Source organism: Gallus gallus, chromosome 4, assembly GCF_016699485.2.
Source record: "Gallus gallus isolate bGalGal1 chromosome 4, bGalGal1.mat.broiler.GRCg7b, whole genome shotgun sequence".
Lineage (NCBI taxonomy): Eukaryota > Metazoa > Chordata > Aves > Galliformes > Phasianidae > Gallus > Gallus gallus.
In genome coordinates, this window is record NC_052535.1 from 11547496 (window position 1) to 11571416 (window position 23921).

At 43.7% G+C, this 23921-nt stretch overlaps 1 long non-coding RNA gene across 2 annotated transcripts in view; it reads left to right on the top strand.

The window, feature by feature from the left end:
- Positions 1-23921, top strand: part of LOC101750229 — a 42989-nt gene that overhangs the window by 12468 nt on the left and 6600 nt on the right. The window contains exons 3-5 of one of the 2 annotated variants that reach the window (XR_001464216.3): positions 15818-15944; positions 18869-18974; positions 19125-20349. This is a non-coding gene — a long non-coding RNA (uncharacterized LOC101750229). Of the gene's footprint in view, positions 1-44; positions 4308-15817; positions 15945-18868; positions 18975-19124; positions 20350-23921 lie in introns of those variants that run through there. The other variant, XR_005859197.2, reaches the window with a different exon arrangement.

The window sequence follows — 23921 nt, forward strand, 5'->3', positions numbered from 1 at the left end:
TTGTTTAACTGTAAGCATCCCTTCTGCTGTTGGTGTACTCTTAGTGTGAAGAACACTAGGGACACCGGAGATTACTTCAGAAGCCTTAAGAGCTTCCCAGCCAAGAGCATTAAAGCTGATGTGCCTTCTCTTCATGCTTCACCACTGCCTGTCTGTAGGTAGGTGTTCCAAAGATCTGGGAGCCAGTTGTACTTGTGCGTATATTTAAAACTTCATTAAGGCAGAGCCTTCCCATTCTGTACTTCAGAGTCTACGCAAAACAATAGAGAATTGAAGATGTAAAATGAAGACCTTGAGAATGTGCTTTGCAGTCTTAGTTAACTGTCTTATTGTCCAAGTTGTCTTAATCCTTGGCAAATTGCAGAAATAGAAGTGGTAGAGTTAATAAATGCAATTTATCAAAAAGATAATGAAGTATTTAGGTCTAGAGCACTGACCTGGGTGTACAGCAGCTTCAACATCTGACAGAAAAAGCAAAGTGATTGGAATAAAGGTTAAATGCCAGCTGCCTTTGAAGTAATCAAACATTTTAGGCCAAGCCACATTGCCTCGCATTGATGTAGGCACACAGAGACAGCATTCCTAGCAATTTGTTAAGCATCTGTCACCTGGTGGTGAGCCTGCTGGAATTTGGACTGAGCCTCTTGTCATTCATTTTTAGACTTCACTTAAAATAACCCGAGTGTTGCAACCCTGCCACTGGTGATGCAGGCAAATGGTGCAGAAGATGGGCATCATGGAATGTCTAATTTATTTTGACAAGGAACTGTACTTTAAACTTCAGAATCCTCACTGCCCTCTGCCTGGAGCAACAGCACCCAGCAGTGACATGTGGGGACACAAAGGAGGAAAAGCAGTGCCCTATCTTATACTCTTGACTGTGCCTTTCCCTTCTCACCTTGTCCTGTGCTAAGGTTCCAGTTTGTCACCCACCCTGAATCAAACTTGTCTCTGAACCACTGACTTAGTCTCTTCTGACCAAAGCCAGAACCACTGACCAGCAACAATAGCCTCTACAATCTGCTTGCAATAAGCAGCGCTGCTGCAGTTATTCCAAAGAAGCTTTGTATTGACAGAAGAAACGGGAGCTCAAGTGATGCTATCAGCCATGTGAAACTGAGTCTGCTTCTATTTTAGTATGGATGTTTCACCATGCTGTGAGGGTTCTGTTCAGCCACCTGAAAACATTCAGCAAGATCAGCTTCAACATTTGGTTTCTTTGATTTATTAAAGAAGAAAATCTACCCTGGCTCACTCAGATGACCAATGCTGTTAGGATGATGGTAGTGTGCAGATATGAGGCACTCCACAGCACTGTTTTCATGTTAATATTTGGAATTATTTTTATTTATTTACTAGTATGACTTATACAACAAATAGCTTTATGTTGGTTAGTGGTGCTTGCCACAAAGAATCCTAAGCTCATCACGATCTGCTTGAAGTGACTTTTGTAATGTCATACTGGACCTCCATTTAGGAGGGGTGAATGCATAGTGGACTCTTGCACTGCTAGATAACTTAAATGTAAGCTGTTCAGATATTAAAGAGACATTTAAAAAAGGTTGTTAAGGTTGTTACTCATTATGGTGGTTAGGTTTACAGCATATTGTTGCTTTGCTTGATTGGGATTTCACATCCTGATCATACAAGCTTCATTTTTAAGCAAATTTTCTCTCTAATCCAATGTTTCCCCTTGGGAGATTTCAGCCCCTTGGCTGGCTGGTAATGTGATTGCAGATTAGTTTTATAAACAGGTTAATAAAGAGGCTGAATGTGATTTTTGAGATTTAGTGGTTGTTATTAAGACTTTTGTTCCTGGGTATCTGAAATGGGAATTTCATTTGAATCACTGCAAGTTAGAGTTATGAGGATCAGATAAAATATTCAGTATTTGCAATTATGTGGCTGGAGCCTCTTGAGGGATCCACAATTCACCTCAGACTGTTATTGGGTAAAGATGCTTTTCAGTTCTTTGCACTCCTTCCAGGATCCTTCTGTGAAGGAAACTTGGTGCTTTTACATCATCACTTTGCCAGCCCCATGAGAGCTGATGATTATGCAAATACAAGGGGCGATCTGTGCAGCCTTCTCAGCTGGGGTTCAGCCTTCTCTGTGGGTTTCAGAGGTAATCTGATCTTTGTGATGGCCATTTTCCAGACAGCCTTCTTCCCTGCTCTCCTCACCCTCATGACATCCAGTTTTCAACAGGACTTCTATTTTATACGATGCAAGATCAACCTATTCTGCACATCTTATCCTTGTTGCTGTGCTGTGGGTGATGTACTCACGGTTGTTTTTGTGATGGCTGAACAAGTTCACATCCTGTTGTGAACAAAGCCAAGAAATAAAGAACTGCTCAAAACGTTGCCTATGAGAATATTTTTGAGAGCTCTTATACAGGGAATTTTAAATTATTTTACTTATGAAGTTAAACTGACAAACTGTGCTGAAGGGTGAGGTTGAATGGTACTGTGATCATTTCCCTGGTTAGAAGTAGATACAGAGAAAAGTGACTTGCTCACAGACAGTAGTAGACAGAAGCAGAAACTGGATTGTCAGACTTTTGGCAGTGTGTTTCTGTTGCACCATGCAAATAAAGAATGTGTCATTTAGGGATGTTGAGGAGGGGAACTCTGTCAAATTAGATGGCTGTAAATCAAATCACTTCTCAGGCAGTGTTTGAACAGAAGCGATTCATTACTCTCTGTTATATGCTGTGTGCACACAAGGATGCATGGTGCTTAGGCTGGTCAGTAACCCTTGGATGCCACAGCTATAGAATTGCATGTTCAAGAACAAAAGCTTGCAGTTCTGTTCTGAAGAATTCCTTCTCTGTAACTGCCCCTGGGCACCTCATTGTGCTCGTGCAGCTTGCTATTGCTGTGGCTTGTTCTTTTTCCATGGAAGCTATGGTGATTTCTCCTGGTTTTATTTCTGTTCACTGCAGTGTTCCTGAGAGATGAACATTTTTGTATCTCACCTTTTTATGTGTAGAAGGATGCTCTAACTGGCAAACAGGATGGTAAGTTTTACCAGAGCAGAAATACACGTTCAAAAAGCATTCAGAGAATAACTGCCACTACATCAAGAAGAAACTCTTTTAGAGATCAAGAACGTAAGCAACGCCTTCACGATAAAATTCAAGGCAATTTTCTTTGTGTAATGACAGAAGATGAAGGCCATTCTGCTGACCAGTGGAAAAAGATACAGCTCTAAGTACATCTCTTTAGGCTTCAGAAGGAGCAATGAGCTCCCATGTTCTTCAGTTTGGAAGCCCTATGCTGTCAGCTCTGTAATTCCATTAGCATTTCAGATGAACTCTGGAGCTTTCACAGATTTGCATTCCTACATGCATGCGCTTGCACATAAATGCTAAAATATCTTCTATTTTCATCGCTACAGAGCTAACCTGCGGTAAGCAAAGCACTGGGGAACAGAGACGCCACTTAGAATAGATTAAACTGCAGCCACAGTGAAACATCATTTGGATTTTTCTTGCAGGAGATGCTGTGCTGTGTTTCTTCAAACCCCGGAGTATGAATAAAACTTACATTATTGAGGTGGATAGCTTAGGGAGTTTCAGATAAGGATTAGACAATTATATGAATAAGAAGAGGTAGGATGAAAAGAGAAGGACCATCGTGCTGCCTGCATCTGCTTATAAATTCACCACCAGTACAAGTAAGGTAGGAATCCCATAACTATTGCCGTCAGGGAGAAGATCTCTACGTGAGCAGAGAGATCTCTTGCAGCAGTGATTTTGGGGGTACCTCTAGGTTGCTAACAAGAGACGTTTTTAGACAGACCTTGTTTTTCAAGATGTGATTGTTTTGTTCTTTCTGACACTTTGGTGCCCTCGTTATGTTAAAAGATCATGCCTCAAATAGCTAAATGCTTTTGGATACCCGTTTCCTACAGAAGTATGTTGCCAATCAGCTGGGAGTCATTGGAGCTCAGAATAAATTGTCCTTACTCTGAAGTCCTGAGTTCTTCCTTATGTGTAGTCATTTCCTAACACCAGAGGCAAACAGAAGCTGGACCTTTCCACTCTCAGCACTGTGCAAGTGTTACATATGCTACAAAGTATGAGGGAAGAGTTTCATCTTTAGCCTTATCTTTAGGCTTACCTGAAGTGCCTGACTTAGCAAAATATCTGACTAATCTTCTGAGGTATTCAGAGTATGCAAATCTCTGAGGGCTGTGTGCAGTAAAACCTAACTTGGATGTCTCAAATCACTTTTCTTTGCCTTCACTCTAGAGAGAACCGAAGGGGACTGAAAGTCTCCCTGAAGCTGTGATTCACCATTGCGCTGGCACTGTTGGCTCTGCCTGCTTAAACAGTTCCGTTCTCAAGCCTAGCTGCTGCTTCCCAGCTTTGCTGTGCCTCTCACTTATGCCAGCCAAGCTCTGTTTGGGACCAAGCTGGAACATGGCTCCGTGTCTTTTTAGGACGTTACCCAAATACGCCTGGCATCACACCATTCTGTTTTCTTCAAAGTGGTGGATTATGCTGAAATAAATTTGTAAATTCCACAGATGTCAGCACTGTGTCCGCTGAGGCTAGTCAGATCCTTACAGTGAGGAAATAGTCTTGTCCTTCCTAAAATGGGGATACTTTGCAAATAAACAAGGGATACATTTCCATTAGATTGTGCCATTGTAGGCAGTTCGACACACGGGTGAATGACTTTGATTGTTTTCAGTAGAAAGAAGTTATGCACATACACACTCAAGTGAGAATGACATTGTTCCTTCTGTGTTTTGTGAAATGACAGTTACTGAGAGGATAAACCCAGAAGAATGGCTATGGATAAATCTGTATCTGAATTATCAATGAAGAGTTTATCTCCTTCTCTCATTTCATAGACCATTGACTGGTATTCCCATGCAACCATATTTTAATAGAAAAGCAAAAATTTCCTCCTAGGCAAAGAAAAAATAAATGAAAAAATGATTTCCTTGTTCAGATCATCTGGAGTAGGGAAATCATTTGGGACTGTTTATCCAACAAAAGAAACAGGGGAACCAATGGGGGAAAATGCCTTATGGCTCAGGAGATGCATCACACCCTGTTTGGCGAAATGCTTTCTGTATATATGGGACCTCAGCTGTTATTTTCTGTGGCTGTCATACTGAAATGCTTGCCTTTATAACAGCCAACTGTATTGTTGTCACTTAGTGGAACTTCTGTGTATATCAGTGTTGCTGGATGTCTTTCCTCCTGAATTCTTCTGTGATTGAAACTGAGTAACCGTGTATGACTTATCCCTGAGTGACAGATGCCACCCATCTAACTGCATCCTGCAGCACTGAGACAGCCTTTCACCAGCTGTGGGGGTACCTATGGCAGGTACTGCCAGAAATCCCCCTTTTCTTTAGATCTTTCAGTCGCAGCAAGCTGATGTCTGGTTACATCTGTTGTGGTGCACTGACTTTTTTTTTCCTCTTTCTTAAATTAAATTGTTTCTTCCAGCACCTGCAGAAATAATCGCTGAGCGTGTGTCTGAAAGCAGGTTGGCATCAAATCTATAGGGGATTTCCATTTATGAGCAGTGATCAGCCCCAGGATTGAGGTCTACAGAATGAATTCTGCATTCTGCTGTGATAGCTACTGTAAATAGAGCTGCATAAAACCAGCAGTCCATGTTATGAGACAGACACTGACGTGATCTCTTACTGTTATATGCATCCCCATCATTTTGCAAATGAGAAGATAGCTCTGTATGATGTGTCTTTGATTCTACCATGACATCCTTCAGCATTGTATCTGAGCAGAAATGATTCATTTCACTTGTCATTGTAGTTAAGCCCCCTCTGGAGCTGCAGAAAAAAATACATCTATTAAAAAGTCACTGTTATAACAGGAAGGAGACGGGTATGGAACAGTGAACAAGGGAGTATAGAGGCAGGTTGTCTCCAGACAAAGTTTGCTTGTGACACTGAGATTCACATTCCTCTGGAAAGTTTTCTGGCTATTTTAAGGGGAGCTTTACAGCCTACTCTTACATTTCATCCTGTATCGGGTCATTAAGTCACTGGATGGCTCTTGTTGGTTTCTAGCAGCCACAATCTGTAACCTGACTGCAGTGCTTTGTGGATCAGTAATAGGTGATAATTTTCAAACACTTACCTTAAAACGTATTTCTACAAAATCCAGGGGGGTGAACATTATTTTTTAATTGATACAGGGCTTTTCATCTGGGTACAAGGTTGGGATTGCGGCAACGCTGACTCTTGAATTTGGTGGAGTACTCTGGAGGAGAAAGGAGATGTGTCCAATCGGTGACTAGACAACGGTGCAGAAGCAAGGCTGAGAAGAGAGTTCACTCAAGCAGAGCCGGGGGAACCAGGCTGGAGAAAGAAAAGAAGTGGGAGCAAAATCCCAGAGATCACCTATAGCAGAGATCGGTAATCTCCTGGGACAGAGAAATAAATCTGAAGGATGTGAGACTAATATTACCGTGCCAATAGTAGAGGTAGTTAATATTTTTGGTATTATCTAGTGTGGCAAAGATTTAGAATTGCAATAACTTGCAGCAACAATGTCAACATACAGCAGATCACAGTACCCAGCTATTTTGGAACTATCTTAGCAAAAGGCACACGTGTCGTTCATAGGTAGCCAAAGAGCTACTCTGTGAACTGAGAAACAACTCTGTTGTCTTCAGTGAAAAATATACAGGTATCAGGAGGCACAAAACAATCATTGCATGAATTGCATGTGGGAAACTAAATGGTAATGAATTATGTAATCCCTGTCTGAATTAGGCTAGTTTCATGTAGGCATTGGGAAGTATGACATTTCTCTGAATGTGTATTTTCACCAACACGTGTTTTTAATGCATAGGATTCTTCTACCAAGGGATTGGTTACTACACTTGCATGTTTATGCTGAGAAAAGAAGAAGCAAACAAGTGTTCTGTGCATGAGGTACTATCCTCACTGCTGTAATTATCAAAAAATCTCTGAGATGCCTGTGAAGCACCTTTCTGAAGCACCACTCCAACTAAAGTTACATATAGAAGGCTGTTTATACTGTAAATACCTCATTGCCAGATCTTAATTTTGTTTGCTTTTTTGGGTTTGAGTTGGTTTTGTCAAAACAATGACAAATGAATTGCATTGATTTGAAGGTGCTGTCTCGTTGGCACGATGCCGTTTTATATTCACTTTGTTATTGCAGGAATCAGTCTGGTAGCCAAAACATGCAGACCTGCAGCATATAAAAAATTAATAGAATGTTTAATTCATGTATTTGAGATAAACTATGAGATAAGCATTAAATGACTATTATGTTTAATTTGGATGAATGCATATGTCTGTGTTTGCAACCACATCTGTTCTCTTCTGGAGGGAATCAAAATCCTCCATCTGTTTAATAGTTTCCAGTCTATGTGTATGGGTTCACTTTTGTGTCGGATGTCAAGTTCTGTTTTTGTAAGGCAAGCTATTCAGAGAATGGGATCTGAAAAGCCTGGAATTCCAAGAGCTATACCACGCTGCAAATTCATGTACTACCATTTCAAAATTAGCTTAGACACTTTGAAAACAGTATGTTGATTTGAATGATGGAGGAGGTCTACTAATATGCTGCAATCTGTGTAAAACTGCTGCCTGGCATAGCAAATACTGTCCGTGGTGTGACAGAAGAGGTGCTCCTGCATGGCCTGCTCCTCCCTTTCTCCATGGCAGCTGCCTCCAGAGTGCCTTGTCTGTTCCTGAATATGTATGGATACATGCTTTCAAGTAGTAATATCCTATTTTCACTCCTACATAAATTTTGTAGGGAGCCTAAGTTCATTAAATTTGTTAATTTTATCAATAGAAAGTTCATAGGAAAAAGTAAAGCACAGGGATTACTGTGTCACAGCTTGTTAAAAAGCGTAACATCTGTGAAAGCACATACCATATTTGTCTGATTTACCATCTCTGGCTGAGATTCAGCCAGCACTTCACTGGAAATCCCATCTCTGCTCGTCAGAGCACAGCAGGTTTATAAGGTGACCAGTTTTTTAATATGAATGCCATGAGACAGTCTTCTCCCCCACTGCTTGAGTTCAGAAGCCCTGTTTTTCTTTAGCATATACTACTTCTGCTTTGAATTCCTTGACTGCTAATGCTGAATTGCTGCATTGTTAAGAGGTGTCGTGATAGCTAAGATGGTATCTTAAAGTCTTGACCACTCATACTCATGTTGCAGATCCTATTCTGCTTTATATAGCCATCCTGAAGTTCTGTAGTTGTCCTCTAAGACAGGTAAGAGTTTGCTTACCATTCCTCACGGATTTTGTTATCTTTACCATTAAGAAATCCTTGCTAAAAATGTTCCCCAGAGGACCTCTTCTGCTTGTGAATGGACTCTTTAGATCATAGCTTTCCAGAACTACTTACCTCCACCACATTTTAGTACAGGTAAGCCGTGTGATCTAGAGTGAAAACGTCTAGAGAAACTGTAAGAAATTTCCCTTCAGAAATTCGGGACTTGAAAGAAGTCCCTTTTAGTGAAAGTGAAGCATAAATGTAAGAAGTCAGACAAGATTTCCCCAGGGTGTTCTACTGAAGGTTCTTGGGGGTTAAAAGCACAATCTCAAAGCTGGGTCATCTGTGCTCTCTCACATTTACTATTCCTCCCTGGTCCAATGTTAGTCTGTAAGTTATCCACACTGTTTGAGCTGCAGCATTTTTGCTTTCAGAAATCTGTTCATTGCTCATTAATGAGCACAAGGAAAGTGAACTCCCACAAGTTCAGTTTCTCTTGCTCACTGTATGAATCTCTTATACAATTTATTCAGTTAATCCCCTGCGGAAACTCATTGACATTGGAAAAGCTTGGGTGGAAGCCTGTGGTTTCATCAATTCCAGCTGTGACTGTTGCCATTGCATACCAAACTGCAATATAAATCAAGTTTGATTACAGTACTTAGAAAAATTCTCATGATGATCAGATTTATTTTTACTAAAATAACAGTGTAGTTTGTCAAGTGTTGTGCAAGGTCTCTCTTGTAGGGCACACCTTCATTTGAAAGCTTAAGCGTGTAATTCTGCCAAGTGGAAAATCTGTTTTTTGGCTTGTTGTACCAGATCAAAAGCCCCGATGACATGTGGAACGAAGCATTGAACTCATACAAACTGCTTGATTCAAGTCTGTTTTAAAAATGTTGTGTAATAGCTTTGTCTCAGCAGATTTTGACACCCCGGGTATCATTGATCTTTCCAGAGCTGGCCAAAAGCCAACATAAACCACAAAGGCTGTATAGACACTGTAGCGTATGCTCTGGCTAGCCTGATGAGATGTGTGATCACATTGTTCTGCCTCGCTCAAAGTTACACTGCCAGCTTACCTGGTATTTTATATATCTGACATTAAAATCAAACCACAGCCTCTATGACTACTTGAAATTGTCTAAACAGAGGAACTGTTGCTGAAACTACAATTAAGGGTCGTTCAAGTTTCTTAGGCAATGTCTGATTTAGGAGGTTCTGCAACATGGGTTGAGATGGCCATGGGCTGTCTGAGAAGATTGGAACACTTCCTGCTCCCACACTGCAGGCCAATGAAATGCAGTCTGCCATTTCTTGAATTGAACACCTCATAATCAAAATGCTCGGGTATTAGTGGATGACTCTAGGGGAATTAGGCCTTAATAGTTCTGGCTGGATCTCCTCATCTCTTAAGCTGGTAATAAAAATTCTGTGAACAACTTACCAGTTGTAAAAGATTGCTGTTTACAACTTCAGTTTCCCTTACCTTTAATAGAGGAAAGCCTCACATTCTTCTAGTGGAAATAAATGTATATGTAGTTTGTATATGATAGCTAGCTGAAGATCCTTACTGTGTGGTATTCAAATTCAGGAAATGAGGGATGAGGAATGAACTATCATAAAATTAAATTGGTGAGACTTCTTGTTGGAAAGACTTGAGCACACCACATGTTGAGAGAGATGAGATTGACGTATTGCTTATTAGGCAAGTCTTCCTTTTTAATCTTCTCCCCCATGTTTGGAATCCATTGATGAAATTGCAAGTATGTGATACAAGAGTTGAAACCTCAAAGACTAGAAATAGTAATAATGAAAGCAGGTAGCCTGGTGGAAGAGGCAAATCCCTGTTAATGCTCACAGAGAGAGGTAATGTGTAGGACTCACCCAGTGCAACACACCACAGGGAAGTGAGTGGTAATGAGTAGGTGAGCCTTAGAAAAGCTTCACTCATTTTTCACCTTATTAAGCATCAGACCATGTAAACACCGGACAACTCCACAGGAAGCCAAGCTTCATTAATTTCTGCTGCTGACAGAACTACTTATCAGTAGGTTTCTTACATTCAGGGTAGAAACTTTACGTTTCTCCGGCATATTCATGACCACAGACTTGCATCCTTAAAGGCTGGTGTGTAGAAGCCAAAGAAAGATTTAAAATAAGATCTCTATTAGAGGGGTGATGCTCTATGTGGCCCTTGTGACTGCTTTTAATAAGCAGAACCCAAAGACATGGTGCAGAGAAATCCGAAGCGTGCAGGCTACGCTTCAAGTTGTCTGCATCATATATTCTGCTAAGTGTAGAATGGAATCTCTGTTTATCCAAACCTCAAACTGCATTTGGATTACACATCCCTTTGACTGGAGAAACCAGAGCAATCAAGCAAATCAGCCTCAGTCCGTGAAAGTAATGAAGTGACATACATCTATCCGTCTGCATTGAGGACTCTCTCCGACATTTCTATGTTAGTCAAAATCATGGCAGTATGTGAGCATCCTATCAAGCAATTCTATTCCCTTATGGAGATATAATAAGAAAACATCCTGCGCAGCTATTCTAGAGCTTGATTTGTTCTTGGCAGTAATTTTACTGGTACAAAGTGTATGTCTATCAACATAACTGCATCTGTACTAGAAGCACTTTGCTGCTTCAAAGAAGCAGTATGGCTGTATCTGTAAAATGTTGCTGGCTCTGGTACTGTCTGAGCACCTGTGGGCAAGAACTTGGTCCTGTGCCAACCATAGTGAGGTTCTGGATCTCGAATCAAGTTTTCTTAGGGTCTAATGGAATAAACATGAATTGAACTTCAGGATTTTGAACTTCAGCTTCCACTATCCTCACCAAATCTGTTGCCTTATCTTTGGGAATGTTACCTGGCAAATTAAAACACCGTATTTTCATCTATACATGAAAAAGTCTCATACCGAGACATCATTAGTTCATTTATAAAAGTAATAGACACGGTGCTCTGAACAAGAGGAGGCTGCAATAATCAGCAGTTGAAACGTAAGAAAGATAACCATGAATACCTGTGAGGTGGGTTCTGACATTTACAGACCAGCACTGGGAAACAAGTATGAGTCTCAGTGTGATAAGGGATAGATCTTCCCTTGGCACCCATAAAACCCATTCCTACTCCTCATAAACAGGAGACGGCAGTCCCATTTCATGAGAACTACTTGGAAATCTTTTGTCAGTAGAATAATGATCATTAAAATCTTAAGAGTTATTCCAGCAAAATTCATGTGCAGATCAACATGAAAGCTCACAGACAGGCATCAGGTGAGCAGGCTAGTATGTGCAGCTCTGTGCTGTATTTCCAAGGAAAAGAAGAACATTTCCAGCTTCATTCATTCTGCATCTGAATTCAGGACTGCTGGGCAGCTGCTCTCAATCCCTGGCTAAGCAATCTCTGCCTCATGTCACAGAAGCAGGGATAAGGCTTGAAGTCAGCAGCTGGGCTGCTGTGAGAGCCATCATGCATCCAAGGGAAAGCAGCAAGCTGGCAGCACATTCTGCGCAAGCTGAAACCTCCCACGGTGCTCCTGCTCAAGGGAGCTTATTTAATTTAGAGGACAAAGTGCACCAGCAAGACTGCCTGTTTACAGATATGCTTTGCATCTCAGAGGCCCCAGAAGGAAGGGGGAGCACATAAGGATTTTTCTTTTTCTCTAGGCAGGCATAGATTCGGTAGGAAAAAGAGACTGCAGCCTTTCTTCCCCACTGCGTTTGTGAGATCTGGTGCAGCACCACATTCACTGCCAATCAGATGCTGTGCTAGTGGCTGTGCAGCCACGTGCACCCAGTTTTGGAGGACTGTGTGTGTTCCTCAGTGCCCCAGCTTGTTGCATTAAGAACATCCAGTGTCGTTTTGTCCTGTGAGCCTCCTTCACCCTCACACATTTGTATTAAGCTGCTGGAACTCTTAACAGGCACTTCCTACTATGTGTGGCTCTGATAGACACTGTCCATTCTGCCATATTAGTAGCTAGGCACTGTACAGATAGAGTGGTGATATAAGGACAACCCAAACAGTTTCAGAGCAAGAGACATATACGCAACTTTCCTCCGTTTTATAAGTATATATATATTTTTTTTCCACTTCAGACTTGCACTGTAATTAGCTAAATTTAAAGGAAGGTGTAAGGCAATTGTATAACACCCACAAGAGGATTGCAAACAGCCCTGGTTTGCGACCTCACAGATGTCTATGGGCTCAGTGTGCTTTTGCACATTGACGATTTTCTATCCATTTGCCTGAGTTCCTGGTAACGAAGAACAGTGAATCGGTGTAGCTCTGCTAGAAGGTTAGAGGGGGGTTCTTTTTCCAGCTCAGAGGAATGGATCTGGTTGCAAAGTGCTTGGCGTAAACATGGAGAAGGACACAGCATCGGTAATGTTAACTCCATTTTCACACTTTTTTAGAAAAGCTGCAACCGCACCGTTAAAGCGAAGCTGTCACTTAATGCAAGGCAAGGATCGGTCTTTATTCTTAACCAAAGAAATGCAAGCTTTTAAACAGCAATAGGAGACTTATCCAAGCTATAGGACCGTGATTGCCAGAACGCATTCGGAGTTCTGCCAACACACTGCGCGGCCTTGAAAGAGGTGAGCAGCGACAGACCCCGCACAGCTCCTCTGTACCCTTTTGTTTTCCCCAGGGTACGCTGGCAGACCAAGTCAGACAGGGGAGCTGATTCTTATTCAGCACTTGAAAAATCAGGGGTTTACAGCATTCGAAGTAAAAGCTCTTTCAACGGCATTGCTCTTGGTTTCTAGTAGCACGGGGTGCATTGATCAGCGCTGTATATTGAATCAGTGCTGAAAAAAAACAAACAAGCAAACCGATGCAAAAACAAAAACCCACCTGGAATATTATGGGGACACAAATCAGTGCAACGTTCAGATCTGCCCTTCTCTAAACTAGCTTGGTTAAGTCTGTCCAAATACCTGAACGAAAGAATACATTTTGGTTTATCTCAGATCCATGAGGACCACATTAAGTTAAGTAAAACGAAGATCACTGTTCAAACAAAGGCAATGACAAATGCAGACAAAGCCCAAGGAAAGCAGCTGGACACCATTGTGCGACGCCGGGAGCTAAAGCTGTAATCCTCACCTCCTCAATTCCTTCTTCTGAGGTTCTTTCTTCCTAAATCCGGAGAGAATACAGTGAGAACAATGCAGATCACCTGTGTCGTTACAAAGGATTAAAGAGAACAAATCATTTCTTAATTAGAAGTCGTGGGCAATGGGATTGGGGCATCGTTAAGCAAAGCAAGAGGAGCGCCGGTACAATGGGTGCTAAGCGGACTATTAGCCGCTGTTAAGTACTGCTTCGGCTTGAAACAGGAAAAGCGGTTTAGCTTAGGGAAAAAAGGGAATTAATATGGACATATCCCATCCACCCAAAGTGCTGACCTCAGGAGCGAGGCCCCTCCGATCAGGAAAGGGAGAACGTTTATGTAGAAGATACTCTGTGCTTTTCTTGCAGCCCCCCTCCCCACTAACAAACAGCCTCTCATTGTAAAACGCCTCCGCAGCCCTCGGGGTGCAGCAAGTTGAGTCCTTCTTGTATTTGACCTGGTGTGGTTGCAATAAGCTTTAACCCTAACGTTACAGAAAATGCTGGGAAGGGGATCCGGAGGAACCTGCATTCCTGCACTGCCTCTGCACTCTGCTGGGTTAAACCCCTTTGCTTTCTGCCTCAGCCCTTCAGGTGCAGGGAAAGGTGGGGGAGAGAAATGCTTGCTGCTAATCCCAGCCAAGGCAGCGACCACAGAGCAGTCCAGCTTTTCTGCTCCTCTGTTCTTATCAGCTTCCTTTCTCTTTAATTCTTCAGAGCTATGTGTGGGTTCTTGACCCTTTTTCTGTCTTATGCTATCAGGAAAGCAGGTTCTCTGCTGCCTTATCTCATTTCAAGCCTTCTCCAGCCGCCTCCTGGAGATTCCCGTTGTTGGCAGGAGGCCTGTGCACACTGCAGGTTGTGGTTTAGGTGCCCTGACTGCCAGCTCAACATTCCTTTACCTTTCTAGTTCAGTGCTAGAACAACCATGATTAAGGAAAGGAGAGATGGGCTGATAAGCTCATCTATTCTCTATTTCTAATGCTCAAGTCTACCAAGCATAAAACGTGTGCTCCAGAAGCATCAATGCTACACAAATTCCTCTGTATTTCAGTGCACAGAGCATAGCAGAGGGAATCATTTGTTCATTTATCTCTGAACTGACTGAAGCTTTTTTCAGCGTGATAGCAGAATTGGATGTTAACCAGATAAAATACTCCGTTCCACCACAGGTTGTCCTGAGCCAAAGGCAAACAAAAGGTATCTGATAATAAAAAAAAAAAGGGAAAGCATTTTCAAAGTGCTTCCACAACAAAAGTTTGAAACCTTACTTTAAAACCCAGCAGTCCTCCTGCAGTGCTCTGTTGGCACAGGTATCCGTGAGTCCCACTAACATTTCCCTTACTGTAAAGGGAACGTATCTGGTTAAGTTCAAGCAAGTCCAAGAGCATCATTCCAGAAGCCTTACTTTGTTGCTGTTTTTGTTGTTGTTGTTCTGTTTTGTTTTGTTTGTTGTTCTTTTTGTTTTCTAGAAGTAAACCAGGTGTGTGACACTCAGACCTCAGCGTTTTGGGGAAGCTTTTGTTTTCAGGATATTTTGTTTTCACTGTTCTGTAATAGGAACTGGGTAAGCAAGCGTTAAGTCATACCCCTGGGCCAGCTAAGATGTGAAATCTCTGATTCACACCCAGGAAAATGTCAGGAAGTCCTTCAGCTATGTCAGTTTGCCCCTACAAACTCAGGCAAGCAGGATATGTGCATGCTTAGTGTCAGCATTAGGCAGGGCGTACTTCTCACTAGAGCAAGATTCCACAGTAAAATATAGATAAAGCAATCTAAGGTCACCTGTGTGCTTACAAAGAGCAGTTCTGTTGATTGAGAAGTGAAGTCTCCAAGTTCCTTTGCTGTAGACCCTCCATCCAATGGGCAGTACTGATGAAGGCAAGGCTGTTAGTTTACCTTTTATGCACATGGGATTTTTAAACCTTGGTCCCTGCTCTTCCTGGTGACACCTGTGGAGGCCTTTTAGCATACCTTCACAGTGTAATCACTTAAGTTTCCATGCTGTGGAGAAGTGTTAAAACACTCCAGCAGTGAGCAGTGTATTTTGACAACTTTTTCCTATTGATGTCCTGCTGTGAAGGGGATGGCTGCGGTCAGGCAGAGCATCTTAACAAAGAGGCCAAGCAGGGAAGAGCTTTTCCAGCATGGTCACAGAGAAATGAAAACCCTGACCGATGGGAGTCACATTTTAAGTCATGTTTTATTTTTACCTTCTCCTGAAATTCTTCGTACACATGAAGGGTCCAATGGTGTGAAGAAAAAAAAGACCAGCAAGCCACTGGAAAAAATACTCTGTTTTATTACCTTCCCTGATATCTGTACTGAAGTTGCTCTTATCTCGCTGGGGGCAGCTGAGCCACTGGCAGTGTTTTACCCCCTTGCATCATCTTGCCGATAGAAATGTGAAGTACAGCCTTTCTTTGTCCACAGGAGAAGTGTCACAAGTACAGAAATTGAAATCAAGTCCTCTGATGTGTCCCCCAGGGCATGGCATGGCAGTTTGAGAGGACACGGCAAGGGTGAAACATTTCTACAGCTTCAGTTACTCCTTGAACAGGTATGAAATCTTCAGAATCTCACCCTTTTTGATAGTGTTAAAATAATACAAGAACCAAGAGCCAGAATCTTCAGAAATAGGAGAAGTAAAGATTGATGCACTTACTGACGCATTCCAATGCTTGCAAATTCTCATTTAAGTTCCAAATAGCTCCTTGTAGCAAAGCAGAATGCAGTCCAGGCTGTAAGCTGATGTGTCATTTTCTCAGATATGAACTCCTGAGTACAGCATTTGGTCGTCCTGCATTACACTGGCAGGACATACATTAGTGCTGTGTCCATAAGGTCTTCTAAGGAAAGATGCTGGAGCCATTAGTGTGATATGATCAGGGGGCATTCTGTGGCTGGCCTGTAAAGGGTGCAGGAGTTGGCCCCTGGTAGGTGAGGAACTTAAGAACCGAGCTCCTTCAGGCAACCCAGTGATGGGAAGAGATGGAGCTAGAGCCATGCAGATGTTTCTGGGCTGAGGATCACTTCTCAGTGAGCTTCTGGTGGCAGAACTAGCAGCGGAGCTGGAGAGGTGAGGAGGAAGATTGGGTTCTAGTAGCCATGTCTGACCAGGTGCAAGTCCACTTCGCTGCTCGTCATCCTGGGATTTTAAGCACTTGCAGCAGCAGATTCCAACACAGGCACCACCAACAACAAATGCCACAAACACAGACCCGACGAGAAGGAACGGCAGGTACACGGGCACTGCAGATGAAGAGTGGTGTTAGTCAGCTGTTCACTAATGGGGTATTCTATGTTATACTCTACTGTTCATTCCTCAAGACACACACCCAACATGGATAGGGACTGGCAGATACCTGGAAAAAGCCTGAAATGCATTGCATCAATATACCAACCATTCCTGTAGCATTGGCCATTTACACCCATGGAAGAATTGCTTCAATAGTCAGCATTCATACAAGTCAATATTCAGATGTCACAGCTACTGTTCACTTGAGCATGATTAACTGAGTTATAATATAGACCTATCACTGCATGTTTCTGATATATAAACAAGCTGCTGTTGGGTTGCCTATGGAATTTGGGTCTGAGGGCTACGGGCACTCTTACAACACAGAATTTGAGCCAAATGCATTAGAGGCACCCGCACTCATTAACTGTCAAAACACTTTAGCAGCACACGTGCTCCACTACTGTAAAAACCGCAGAGGTGTTACTAGCTTACTCTGTTAGCAGCTTTGGAAACCTCTCTAAGGGCAGAACTGACTCAAATAGGAGACCCCCTCCACCCTCCCTCCTGCCAGAAGCACAGCTGCTTACCTGGTGCCGGGGGCCTGGGGCTGGGCTGCTGCTCCCCCGGGCACAGGCTCTGGTCCAGGCGCGCCTCCGGGGCCGAGCAGCAGTAGCGCAGGCTGCAGGTCCCGCAGCACAGAGTGGCCTCGGGGCCGTCGTAGCGCTCCGGGCACTGGAAGCCGCGGTGCCAGCGCTGCGTGCCGCCTGCCCAGCCGTGGCAGTACTCGGCCGCCCGGCCGGGGTCGCCCCGCAGGGCCAGCAGCAGGACGCAGAGCAGCCCCCTGGCCATGGTGGGTAACTCAGGGCCTGCTCTGTCCTCTTGGTTCACTCTGCCTTGCTTTTATTTATTTATTTTAAAGCGAGGCACTCTGGATCGGACCCCAGCAGCTGGAGCACGGTGCTCCCAGCCAGCCCACCAGCCGACGTCCCATCCCAGGAGGTTTTATTTCCCGGCCCGTGGCCCGCCTCTAATCCCCTCTTCCTACAGCAACAAAGAAGGAGCCACTAACTGAAAACCTTTCGCAGCTACTCCAGCTCCACCTTCCTCACCTGTCCTTCATTCCTTCGGGGATCAGCCGCTGGTTCCTGCCGGAGGTGCACATCCCCCACACGGGCAGGATTCTGCACTGAAAGCAGCGCTCAGCAAGGCCGAGGAGAGCGGGGCATAAAAAGCCCAGGACTGTCCTGCGACCAAAGCTTCGCTCCTGCGGAGCAGCTGAACTGTTGGAGGTGGAAGAAGAGGGACTGAGCTGGGGACGATACACGATTACAAGTGAGAAATTGAATTGCAGAAGCAGAAAGAAGATACAGGGACCACTTGCAGGGGACCCTGAAGTGTAATTGCTGCACACTGGTGGAGGTCGATCAGATCTGCTGCTTTACAAAGACTTCACAGCAGCTCAGGAATGGCGGTGACGTCTTCATCTTTAGACGAGAAAGAAGATGAGACCACTTGAGAACCGGAGAAGTGATGGATGCCCCAAGCCTGCAGGCATCCAAAGCCGAGTCAGACATGGCACTGGGCAGCCTGATCTGGTGGGTGGCCACCAGCCCACGGCAGGAGGCTGGATGAACTTCCATGTCCCTTCCAATCTAAGCCATTCTGTGATTCTATGATTTGGGTGATTTGTTTGCTTGCTTGCTTTCTAACTACTTGTTCTACAGACAGGATCCATGTCTGAAGCAAGGGAAGCAGTGAGGATGAAAACGGTTGCTAACTGACCGCTTTGAAAAGTACCAAGTCAGCACAGCATCTTTTGGGCCAACATGCTGATAATCTGTAGCACTTCCTGCAACTTGCTGAAGGCTCCCAAACACATCCATGAATGCCCACAAAAGCTGTTTCCTGGAGTGTTTTGGAGCCTTGCCATGTATTGTAGAAGAGGCATACTTGCACAGATTTATCATCCTTCTGATAATTTGTGGTTTAATGTTAGCAGCTTCCACATTTGTGCTTTATCAGTGATTTCACAGTTTCAGTTGAGTTTTAATCTGCCAAAGATATCAGCACTTTTGCCACTGAGTTACCTTCGATGCAGTGCTTTCTAACAGGCTTTTTGGCAGCCATGGTTGGAGAGGTCCCTGTTTTCAGAGATGTTTAATGAAGTCTCTATTTAGAACTAGAGACTTTTCCAAATGCTGCTCGGTGAATTGAGATACGCATTTTACCCTTCTGCATTTCAGCTCTGCAAGTGTAAAGTGTATTGATTCGCATTGGACCCAATCCTGTAAATCCATGGGCACAATCACCGTACCAAGCAGCCCCAACACCCTATGAAGACAGCCAGGGGTGAGTGATGTGCTGCTGTGAAATGGGCTCTTGAAGTACTGAAGTGATACTTTAAGCCCAAAGCTGTGTTTGGCTTAAGGCAAATTCTAATTTATTCACCCATGCGGCCTCAGCAAAACTAACTCCTAACTTTCTTATTGGTTGTTACAGGGGAAAATGACCTCAGGGAGGCTTTGAACACACTCTTAACACTTCATCATAATGGGATGTATGTCACTAAGACAACTGGATGCAGTTATTTCCTCCCATCTTCCCCATTAAAACAGCGTAATGACAGCCGATAACTCGGGTATTCACATGCTAAGAAATGCCTAAACTTGTCTCTTGCATTAGCCCTTTGCTTGAAAGTTGCTAGTGCATCATCTCCCCTCTGCATATACAATCTATTACTTCCTACTGCATGGGTTATATTACCTCACTTAACAGGGATAAACTCTTGCAAATGAAATGCCCGGCTCTATCAAGGTCTGTGGTTTGTGTGTATTCCAGGGAGCGTTTGTTTCCTGATGTAAAATCTCTCGCCTTCAGTTGGTCATAGGCTGTTCTGTGCTGCGGTGCCCACCGAACTGCTGTAGCAGGTTAATTTATTCGTGTATAAAATGTGGACATGCTTATATAACGTAGTAAGTGACCTGCTTTGAATTTTGACAGGATAAAAAGCACGATTAGATGCTGGTTGTAAAATACAAGGGTAAAAGCATCAATGTGTTCCTATTCTAATTCCTTATGTTGTCTCTGTGGGCGACATTTTCCCCTCTTGTTTTTAGCCGGATTTGGGCAAGCTTTAAACAAAAACTTCCAGCTTAATTTGCATGAGAGGCCGGCAATGATGGTTTGCCATTATTAAGAGCAGCAAACAATTTTGTTACCTTTCCTAAGTATCCCCGCAGCCAAAAGAGCTTGAGCTTTGAATTTAGAAGTTACCATGGAAATAGCTCTTAGAGAAAAGTCTGTCTTTTCCCATGTGATGGTTGTTTCTCTTTTTTAGGGAAATGTACATTTCTCCCGTGAGTTTTATGTGGGCAGCCGGCTGATGAAAAACTCCTGTTATTCTAAGCAGAAAGTACATGCTGGAAACTTCCTAATTTGCAGCTGCTTTGCCCTCCCATTGTTCAGCCTAAGTGTTTTGTAATCTGCTTCCTTGCTGAAGGTTGAATTCAACAACGAGATTTCAGCTCTGTTCTTGCCATTTCTTAATGCCGATTGAGCACCCAGAACAGGAAACAAGGGAAAAAGCAATCCCTGCCAGCTCACAGGAGCCTGCAGTGTGACGGTTTGATGCTACGAGGTGCCCATCAGTCCTGTCCTCGTGCTCTGAAGGCCACTTCCCTCTAACAACGACTGCTGGCACCGCCTGGACCGGTCCGGCAAGAAGGTATGGTGAAATACAGGAGGCACACTAAGAACGTTCCCTATTGGCAGCTGCCCCACAACAGCAAGCCAGCATGTCCATGAAAGCCCTCCATGCAGATGAATATCTCCCTGTGCCCTGCCCTAGGTCCTTGGGAGGTGTCTTTGATGCTCTGCGGTAATATACATTTCACAAGTGTGGCACTTTAGTCAATGAGAAATTATGCACTTATGCTATGGTCAATAGCTTGGAACACAGCGTGATGTGTTTCTTCATCTCAGTGTACTTTGTTATTGCCACACTTGATGTGCACAACCAGTGCCACCTGCTTCCTGCTGTTCACTGCAGGGTAGGACCTGCTCTGCAGCCCGTTATTCCCTGGGATGTCTTGACCCACAGGGAGGGGAGTGTGGAAAGGATATAAGGTGCTGGCCAGAGAGCTTTGGAGAATGAAGGCTGCTGCTTAACCATATGACAGCCTCCTTCTGCCTGCTGTCCCCATCGCCCTAATGCACACAGAAAGATGAATACTAGAGAGGAGGAGCTAGTTCAAGGAACATCTGCTTGAGGGAGGCTTGAAGGTGATGAAACAAGAACCAGGCCTGTCTCAGCAAGGAGTGAGCACAGGATGAGAGCAGGCAGGGAACCAGGCCTGAGAGACTGAAACTGAGCCTCTGAGGACTGAAAGGCAAAGCAGTCTGCTACCACACTGGTGAGCAGTTCTGTGTTCACCAAGCTGCTGAGCCCCGATTCTCTTTTCACATCAGTGAAACTCTGTGTGGAACTGCTCCTGACACATACAGCAGTTTCATATTTCTGGCATCACGTAGAACAGACAGGAACCTCCCTGCAGCAGCTGCTTGCTACCTGGAGATTTGTCCTTCAGCAGATTAGTAATGGTGGTGGTATTGCTTTATTATGTTGTAATTAGAGGAAGTGAGGAATGCAGGAAAATGAAAAAATCAATTCAGGATAGAGCCAGGAAGCCCACATGTGATAGGTAAGCACACATCTCTCTGCAGTCACTGAAGGGTGATTAGTGGAGAGATGTCATCCCAGCATAGGGGCATGCTGTGGGTACACCCTTAGCAAAATGGACTCTGCCTTTGTAATGAGGAAGCTGCAGAAGAAGCTGACGCAATGATGAGGAGAAAGCCACAGCATCAGCTGCTTTCTGAAGATACAGCTTCTCATCAAGAAAATAGCTGTCTGTAATCTACGGGCTTGCATGACTTTCTCTCTTCTGTATGTTCCTTGGGCAGGTTTTAGGTGAAAGCAGACTGGTGAATTTACACTGTTAGGATCTGCAAAAATGTATCTTGCCTCTGCCAAAGGAAAGGATCAGACCTGTAGATGTATTTATTAGTTTAAAAAGGGGCACACAATCATTGCACGTTTTATATAGCAGCCTGTTGGTAGGCTGTAGTGCTGTGTACCCCATGTGAGCAGCGTCCTCCTAAAGTGAGTGCAGGGAAGAGAATCAGAGCAGGCAGTGGGAGCAAAGGGTGCAGGTAGGAATAACTTCTCCTTAGGGCTGCAGGGCTCTCCCATTTACTTGTTTTTCACAGTTTAGGGTGGTTTGTTTTTTCCCTTTAAAGCGAGCTGCAAATTTCATTGAGCTTCAATTTCAGGAATGTACACAGAGCTACCACAAGCTAAATAAAGAAGAAGACAACAGACATCTTAACATTCTGCTTTCAGAGGTGCCTGAAAGAGAAGACAGTCCTGTCTTTGATGTGTATGTACAGTAGGAACAGTTGTTTTGTGTAGCTGATACAGTCCCAAGTGGGCCACTTGGTGATCCACATGTGATGGCTTGCTTGGCCACAACAAGCTAATTGGAGCCTATTTTTAACATTCTCGTGCTGTTCTTCCTCCTCAGCAAAGAGATGGGGCCAGAGGTGGCTTATATCAGGAGATACAACGCCGTTAGTCTTTTGAGGGCTATTAGTTTTTGCCAGTACCACCCATTTTGAGCAGACTTCAGCACCTATCCAGGTCCTACATTTTCCTTGTGTTAGACACCGTGAGCCCTTCTGCTCCTGGTGATTTTCCTTCTTTCCCTCTTCTGATGACACATCTGTTTTCTCCTTCCAGAAGGGCCAGCCTAAATTCTGCACTTTTCTACCACAAAAGAAATCTTTTGAGGGAGGAAATTTGGTGTTCACGTATGTATTCCCTGCTGGGCTGTGCCCTCTTGTCTGAGTCCCACCCCCCCAAAAAAGGCCAGGCAGTCCAATGGCCCTCACCGCCTTAAAACACAAGGCACCTATTAGAGGCAGTTACTAGAAGAGAGCGTGGCAGAACTAATGGAGGTGGTGATTTGTGGAGGTGTGCTTTTTGATCTGCTGTTCAGCCTGAATGCTGCTGATTGTTCCTGTACAATAGAGCTGATTTTCAAGTGGGGACCAGTCCTCATGATTCACTGGAAGCCAGCAGGAGCTGCAGGAGCTCCATCTGTGTAAAGATCAGGCCCAGGCGGTGCTGAGACTGTGGAGTAAACACAGGAAGGCTTTAGCCAAGCTTTCAGTGCCAACTCAAATCACAATGTGTCTGGAGTTCAAACAGGTCTGGATTTTTCATGCAGTTTGTTATAAGTTTTTCCTTCTGTTTCGGATCCAGCTGCTTCAGTGTTCACAAAGGGATTAGAAACCTGAAATGCTGTGAATCTCACAGGAAGATTTGCTCTTAAAATCTCCTGCTCTGAATTGGATGAATATCTGACCTCTTGAGCTCTTATTACTTTCTGTTGAACGTTTCTGCAGCAGGATTTTTCCAGCTAAGTCTAACAGACTGCTGGCAGAGGCTTGGCGCTTCTATCTGTACTGAAGGCACTGAGAAGTACCATGACAGCTTGAATCATGCTTCGTGAGCTTAACTGAAGGTCTTCACGGGTGTCTGCTTCACCAGAGCATGGTCAGGAATGCATCCTGACAGGGTGTCTGTTAGGTTGTGGTATAGCGCTTGCATTTGTATTTCTGTGTGCATTACCTAACTGAAAGTCAGGGAACATGCTAGGTTATAGAATAATACATAAATAGTTTCTGTCCTGATTTGTTAATAGGTTCAGTGTTCGGGGTTCTGATTGAGGGAAGCACGGTGAGAGAGTGTGCCTACCAACCACCAGTGAGTTCAGCTCCCTTTGGATATACAGCTGTGGATTTATTGCAGAGAGTGCCTTTGAAGTGAAGCTGGCTTTGAGTTGTTGGTTACCGGGGCCTCCTACCAAACAGGAAAATAGAAAGAGCAAAAAAAAAACAAAAAACCCAAACCATAGGAGTTTCACTTGTTTTAACAACATGGAAGCTTTCCATGGACTGATGGGGAACTGGAATAGGAATGAGCATTTTCATAGTGATAGAGAGATGGTAGAAGTGAAGACTGGTCATGAAGGTTTTGGAGACCTGTGGAGGGAAAAGCTGTGAAATACAGAAAATAAAGAAAAGAAACTTATATCTGAAAGGAAAGTCAATAAGGAGTCAGCAGGGAATACTTGAAGAGAAGAGCGAGCAGACAGAACAGGGTTATATTTATCAAGGTGGTAACCATAACAATATGCTGTAAGTCCGGCAATGTTTCTCCTAAGACTACTTTAA